Consider the following 8,275-nt stretch of genomic DNA (forward strand, 5'->3'; position numbering starts at 1 on the left):
GCATTTGATGTTAGAATGGTTTTGTTGCCTAAACTGTCTAAAATTCTAATAAAATAACTTTCTAAGAAAAAAAAAGATAAAAGATATTTGGCAAAAATATTTGTTAAATAATTTATTTATTTACCATAAAGGTAAAAAAGTGGTTCATTTAGAATAAAGTGAAAATGCCAAAACTTTATTCTTAAACCTCATTAAACAGATGCAGACACACACACAAATACACACACACATACACACACACACACACATACACACACACCTGTTCAGTTTGTATGTTATTACTTGTATGCATGTTTTCAGGGCTGAGACCCTGTAATTGAATAGCCATCCATGTGTTCTTTCCTGATTTCAGTGGGGTTGTTTAATGTGTTTTCACTTAGAATGATGTTGGCTCTGATTTTCTCATCGATAGCTTTTGCAATGATGAGGTATGGTCACTCTAGTTCTCCTTTCTTCCAGATTTCTATCACAAAGGTGTAATGGACTTTGTCAAGTGCCTTTTCTGTACTTATTGAAATAACCATGTGAATTTTGCCTTTAAGTTTGTTTATATGGTTGATTGTGTTCATTGGCTTGTGTATGTTGAATCCTTCCTGCATTTTAGAGATAAAGCCAACATAATCACAATGCATAATCTTTTTGATGTATGTCTATATTTTACTTGCAAGTATTTTATGGAGCACTTTTGAATCTACATTCACCAGGGATATTGATGTGTATTTTTCTTTCTTTGTTGTGCTTTTTCTTGGTTTTGCTGTTAGGATGATATGGCTTCTTAGAAGGAGTTTGAGAGTGCTCCTTCTCTTTCAGTTTTTAAAAACATAATTTAAGAATTCACTGTAGATCTTTTTTGAACATCTGGTAGAAGTCTGCTGTGAATCTATCTGTCATTATTGTCCTTCCCTTCTACAGCTCCCAGTGAGTCTTCTAATAGACTCCATGGTTTCTCTGAGTCATAATATCTGAGTATTTTTTTTAAATACCTACCTATCACCAACTTTGGGTTTAAGTATGAATATCAAAGAGTTGTTTCCCTTAGAAAGTGGCTTAAAGGTGAAATTCATATGTTTCTGAATCAATCCTACCATTTCAGTTATATACCAAAATGCAAGAGGAATCTGAAGGCCAACACTTATCATAGAGGGAGAAACAACATCTGATTTTAAACAAATATTGGTTATTTTATTTATTTACATTTCACATGTTATCCCCCTTCTCAGTTTCTCCTCTGCAAACCCCGATCCCACCCTGCTGCTTATATGAAAGTGCTCCCCAATCCACCTACCCACTCCAGCCTCACCACCCTAGTATTCCCCTATGCTGGGTCATAAAACCTTCACAGAACCAATGACCTCCCCTCTCATTGATGCCAGGTAAGGCCATACTCTGTTATGTATGCAGCTGAAGCCATGGGTCCTTCCATGTGTATTCTTTGGTTGGTGGTTTAGTCTGGGAGCTCTGGGGGGTCTGGTTGATATTGTTGTTTTTCCTATGGGATTGCAAAGCCCTTCAGCTCCTTCAGTCTTTTCCCTAACTCCTCCACTGGGATCCCCATGTTCAGTCCAATGGTTGTCTGGGAGCATCTGCCTCTGTATTTGTTAGGTTCTGGCAGAGCCTCTCAGGAGACAACTATATCAGGCTTCTGTGAGCAAGCACTTCTTGGCATCAGCAATAGTGGATGGGTTTGGTGGCTGTATATGGGATGAATCTCTAGGTGGGACAGTCTCTGGATGGCCTTTCCTTCAATCTTTGCTGGGCTTTTTGTCCCTGTATTTCCTTTAGACAAGAGCAATTCTGGGTAAATTTTTTGAGAACGGTGTGTGGCCCCGTCCCTCAATGGGGGCCATGCTAGAAAATGCCAACCTGAGTGAGGTAACCCAGTCATAAAAGAACATGCTATTTACTCACTAATAAGGAAAAAACCTCAGAATACTCACAGTACAACTTACAGACCATATGAAGCTCAAAAAAAGGAAGACCAAAGTGTGGATGCTTCAGTGCTACTTAGAAGGAAGAACAAAATAATCACAGGAGGTAGAAGTGGGGAGGGACTTGGAAGGAAGGGAGGAGGGGAAGAGGAAAAAAGGGAGGGCAGCACCAGGTGTGGGAGGAAACTTGGGAGATGTACAGATGATCAGGAAATTGAATAGAGGTGTGTAGCAATGGAGGATGAGGGACAGTGGTAGCCAACAGAAAGCCCCAGGACCAGGAAGGCAAGAGGCTTCCAGGACCCAACGGGGATGGCATTAGTTGAAATACCCAATAAAGGGGAGAGAGAACCTGTAGAGAACATCTGCTTTTTAAATGTAGCCTGCACTAAAATCTTACATTCCAAACTTCACCACTCCTCCCTGAACAGCCATTGTTAGAGGACATCATGAAGGGCAAATCCTCCTGGAAGACAAGAGGTTGCACCTCAGCAGATCAACTGGTCTGGCTTGTTTCTGTGACCTTGTTTCTGTGACCTCCGTTTGCTGTTCCTCTGACACTAGCTTGCCGTGGCATCTTGGCCCAGAATGTACATCTTTGGATCACTTCATTGTGTCTATTCTCCACTTCCTTCCCTCAGAGTCTGGTCTTTTCTGGAGGAGGCCACAATTGTTATGGCCTCAATTTTGTTTCACTTGTGTTCCACAAACAGTCTGCAATGTTAGAAATTTATCACTATTTTTGTTTTGCCAAATATATTTTTAGAATAAATTGTGAGTTCACAAATAAAAAAGTGTTTGTATCATGTACATCATGAAAATTTCAAATACATATATATATCCATTGTGGAGTCACTATATATGTTGGTGAGTTTTATGTTACTATAACAAAATAACTGGGATCACCAGCGTTAAAAGACCAAATATTTATCTTACCCTTAGAGCTTTGGAAGTGTTTGTCCATTGTCTGTTTTCCCTGTTGCTCTTGGACCTTCCCTAAGGCATAGCGCAATGGTTTGAACACATGAAAGCTGCTTATTTTGTGGGAGACAGGAAACAAACAAGAATGAAGAAAATCTGAGGTCCTAGAAACTTTAAAGGGTACAAAACCAATGACCAAGGAGCTCCTAATGACCCCTTGCTCCTAAGGTTTCCACCATCCCCCAGAGCTAAGCTCTCAACAAATGGCCCTTTTGGACCACTGACCTATATCATATATATAAATTAAGCTAGTAGACATAAGGTGTACTAAACAATGAATATTTTTATGATAATAATACCTAAAGTTTACTCAGTAGTTTTGAGGACTACAACACTATACCTACAGTCGCCATGTGGCACAACTGCATTCCCTAACTTATGGTTAACATCTATAATTGAGTTATATTCTCTGACAAACCAGCTCCCACTCATTCCTCTTCCATTTTTTAAGAGATTAGCTTTTCTATAGTCTCCACTCAAGGAAAATTATTTTTTTTTCTCTAGTGTCTACTTAAGTATCAGAGTGTATATGTTGCAGGTTGTGGCTTACAACTGAGTCACAATATCTATAGCAAGATTATTAATCATACAGGGAAAATACTGATCATAAGTAAAAATAGGTAACTTAAAATGTTATTAGAAATGTGTCTGTAGCCAGGGCTATACAGAAAAACACTGTCTCCAAAAACCAAAATAAAAAACAAAGAAAAGAAATGTGTCTCTTACTTAACTTAATGAACGTAAAACAAGAGCTTCAAGTTTATCCACCACATGGCCAGAATGCTACTGTTCTTTCCTACCTTGATGGAATTGCTATGCTTTGGGAGTCATAGAGGGCTACAGTGTTATATTTTTGGATGGATGTAGATTTCTAGAAAACAGTGGATAGACTTAATTGATGCTATGTACACTATCTTAAAACAAAAAGAATTCAACCAAGGATACTCTGGCTTCTCTTGGGCTACTTATTTATTGACCTTTAAGCTTTCAATCTGAATAAACATATTTATGGTTGTTTACCTTGTGACCACAGACAGGATGAGTCTCTTACGCATGATATGCTTCAACATATTTAATCCTTGAGATCATGGGTTATGGGTTAGTATTTGCTCAGATACATATGTGAACTATGGGCACATAGCTGGAATAGTTGGCATTTGTTTGCACATTCCATAGACATGCTCAGGTGTGCAACAACCTGTTCTGTTACAACAGTTTGAAATCAGATGTTCTACTCAATTTAGAATTATCTCAAACAATAACAAGCACAAAGTTCTAATGCACTTGAAGTTTTCTCTGGACTCCCCACTGAGTTGCTTATTATCAGGCTCTCCTCTCCATGAAAATGAAACAGACAGAATCAGGACTACAGATGAGTGATCTCTGAAGTACTCTTTCCTGGGGCTATGCGTGAATGTCACTTGGAATTCAGGTGCTTGCCCAAGAATTGGCACCACTGACTTAGAAGAGAAAGACAGCAAGAAGAATGCTTGATTTACTTCATTCCAAAGCCTGAATGCCAACCAGTAAAGAAACAGCTTTTTAAATGACATTTTGAACAATCTTGTTAATATGCATGCTCTGTGTCCCAAGAACAGCATGTAAACACTTCAGTTATTGGTAGTTATTCATGTTTTATTTGCAACTTTAATATCTCATACAGTAACTACTTCTAATCGAGCAGATGCTGAGCTGGGCAACTTACAAGTTTTCCCCCACTGAATACTCGTAGCAGCCCTATGACACAGTTATTTCCATTTTCATTAGAGAAGCTCACTACCTTGCCTTTGTAAACCGAAGCCCCAGAAAGTTCTAGAACTAGCACATGCTATGGCTCTAACCTTAAACATGGCAGTTAAGTGTCGTAGTCTATCCACATATTTATATCACACAATGTTAGTGACCAAGAGAAATTTTTGACAAGTTAAAATTGTATGCCCAGGCATTTTAGCACTAAAGTTCATACACAAAGAAGGGTGATCCTGGTGTCTTTTATTCCACTCTGTTCATTGATCTGTCTGATGAGACCTGAAATGGTAAAAGTGCACTAAAGTGCTTCTGTTAGTCAGGTTTGTTTGTTTGCTTTGCTATAATAAAATGACCAGGAGAGTCAATCTATGTGGAGGAATAATTTATTTTAATTTAAAGTTTCAGAACCTGGGCTCCATAGCCACTGGCCTCTGTTGCCTTTGGGCCTGTGAGGATATAAACATTATTTTGGGTAGTGTAAAAGAAAAGGGGTCTATTTATCTAATGATAACTAAGGAGCAAATAAAGAGGGGAAGGGACCAGAGACCCAGTGCCTTTTCTGTGGACATGCTCTCAACAAGGTAATTACTGACCACTGGGCCTTACCTTGTATTATTTTATCACCTCATAATAGTGGCATAGGACATTTGTGGAAAATTTGGGATCTAATGATCATGCTGTAGTTGTATACAGAATCTACTGATAAACTAGAGTGGGGGTTACTGCTCCAGCTCTAGAGGAAAATCTAAGCTTCCAAGGACAGATGAGGTTGGATCTATAGCAGCTCAAGGCACTGGCCATGCATAGAATCAATTGTTCATTGATTCTTTTCCAAGAGAAGTGTCTTAAGTTTGAAGATAAGAATAGCCTTTAGGGGCTGGAGAGATGGCTCAGTGGTTAAGAGCACTGACTGCTCTTCCGAAGGTCCTGAGTTCAAATCCCAGCAACCACATGGTGGCTCACAACCATCTGTAATGAGATCTGATGGCCTCTTCTGGGGTGTCTGAAGACAGCTACAGTGTAATTACATATAATAAATTAATCTTTAAAAAAAAAAAAAAAAAAGAATAGCCTTTACTGGCCTTGGGAGATGGTTCAGTTGATAGAGCATCTGTGACACAAGTGTGAGGACTGAAGTTCAGATCTCCAGATAAATGCTAGGTAGATATGGCAGGTGCCTGTAATCCTAGCATCTGGGAAACAGACGAGGGATGCCCAGAGCAAGCCATCTTGCTAGTCTGACAAAGGAGAGAGTGATTTCAAAAGACCTCACATACCCAAAACACTTAGTATCAGCTTTAGATCTACAATACATATCCACACATATGTACTTGCACACACATATGCAACCACACATATGAAAACACACACACACACACACACATACACACACACACACACACATACCACATGCAAAAAATTAAGAAAACTTCACTAAAAGATTGGTGAATGCATCTTATTTTTAACTAGTAGCCCTGAAAAAGGAGCTTATTGTAGTTTAAAACTACTACTAGATGAATTGGGATTTCTAAGTGGGATAATGACAATACTTGGAAGAGATAATGCACATGTTGCTTAATATTATGAATGTGATTAGTGGCACCAATTCTACACTCAGAGATAACTGACCCAAGTAATCTGGGGCAGCACCTAAAATTCCAGCACTCATGAGTTTGAGTCATGGTTGTGACTCTTAAGAACACACAGTACACAGCAAGACCCTGTTCCTAAAAAAATAGCAAGTTAAAAAAAAAACCCACCCTCCAAAATATGAAGTGCCTATCCTGCAAAATCTGAATTGATACTTTTTGTATCATTTACCAAAATAGGGCATCGGTGAGGAAAATGGTAGATCTGAATACAAGGAAGCTGATCCAGTAAATGTTATATTCCTCAAGAGAGAGAAGCACGTGGTAGTTGAATTCATCTAAACTCAACCTGCACTGAACCTTCATAAAGACAGGGGAACTTCTCATTCTATGTGAACGCAGCAAGATCAGGGCTTTGGTACTCAGAATTGATTTGGCCTCCGACTTATAGGCTGTAATGAATGCTGCAGAGCTAAATAAAGAACCAAGAGCACAAATGATGAGTGTCCAGAATAGAGTTGCAACATCAGCACTCACTAAGGACAAACCAACACCTGCACAAGTCTAGGAGGATGGCTAGACACCTGTTGGGGAATTCGAGGACTGAGCCTGTCTGGGAATGTGCTCCGGTGTTCTAAATATGCATCTATAGGCCTGTTCATGCATATCTAAATATGATATTATTCTCCCAAGACCACAATTGAGCAGCTAATAGGCATGGTGGACTCCGGGAACCAACCTGAAGTCTCAGGCCCAGTGAGTTTGGGATCTATTATAGACACTTGTGTCCTGGAACGAGTGAGAAGACTTGACACAAGGTAACCTTGTGAAGGGAGGGCCATGTTTTAGGAACATTCAGGGGACACCAGTCAGTAGACTCCTAGGCATAGGAACTCATAGCATTTTTGAAAGAGGGTGGTCCCTGAAACCAGCAAATTAGTTGTACTCATAGAGTTTCTGTTGGAGTAGGTGTTTATCCAGCAGCCATTTTTCTTCTGTGTCTGGAGATCCTAGCAGGAGATCATGCTTTGCATGACGTCTTCCTTGCAATTTATGCAAAAGGTGCATGTTTTTTGTTATGCTTTTCTGGCTCAGTAACTTCCCCCCAAATTTTCTGAACTTGCAACAAATTGGTGTAGTAGAAACACAAAATTAATGAGAGAAGCTAACAAGGATTTAAATGTCAATATTTACTGCCAGGAAGGTTCCTAGGGCTCATTGCCCAGCCTGCCTAGCCCAGTCAGTAAGCACCAGCCAATGAGAAATACTGGTTCAACAAACAAGGTCTGACTTCTGACCTCTACACACACAAGCACACATGCACACTTATACATATGCAAAGACGTTGTATGGTGTAAGGAAAGAAGAACTGGCCAGTGGACAGGATAGAGTCCAGAAATAGACTCATATAAAGAAGACTCCAAGTTATCATGGCACACAGTGTAGAATCTTCCTGACAGTAAAAGGTAGCAGAGAAGAGCCTTGTAAGAGGTCTTGGAGGAGACAAACAGCAATTGGTTAGCTCCGAGTAGGTTGTGCACAGCTGTGTTTTAACCTATATAAAACAGCAGTCATCTATTACAGTTCTTTACATATTGAGCATATAATTTATGACATGTATGTAATATGAACATCGCTATGATTTTTTCTCATAATTTATATCTTTTGATGAATACATTTTTCTTAATATAGTTCAATTTGTTAATTTATCTTTTTATGGCTAGTGAGTTTTGTGTTCTGTTGAAGAAATCTTTGCAAATATTTTGATTTTAATTTTTTGTAATGACCTGAGTATGTCTTGCTTTGATTGTCCCCTCTCCCCTCCCTCCCTCCTCTTTCCCTCCCTCCCTCTCTCCCTCCCCTCTATGTATGTTTGTGTGAGGGTGTATTTGTGTATGTTTGCATGGATGTGTATGTGTGTTTACAAGAGAAATGATCCAAGAGAACATTTTGTTACAGGATACTATACTGTGTACCATGAAAACTTGGAGTCCTCCTTTTTTTGTGAGTCTATTTCTGGACTCTATC

This window comes from Mastomys coucha, unplaced genomic scaffold, assembly GCF_008632895.1.
Source record: "Mastomys coucha isolate ucsf_1 unplaced genomic scaffold, UCSF_Mcou_1 pScaffold22, whole genome shotgun sequence".
In the NCBI taxonomy this organism is placed as follows: domain Eukaryota; kingdom Metazoa; phylum Chordata; class Mammalia; order Rodentia; family Muridae; genus Mastomys; species Mastomys coucha.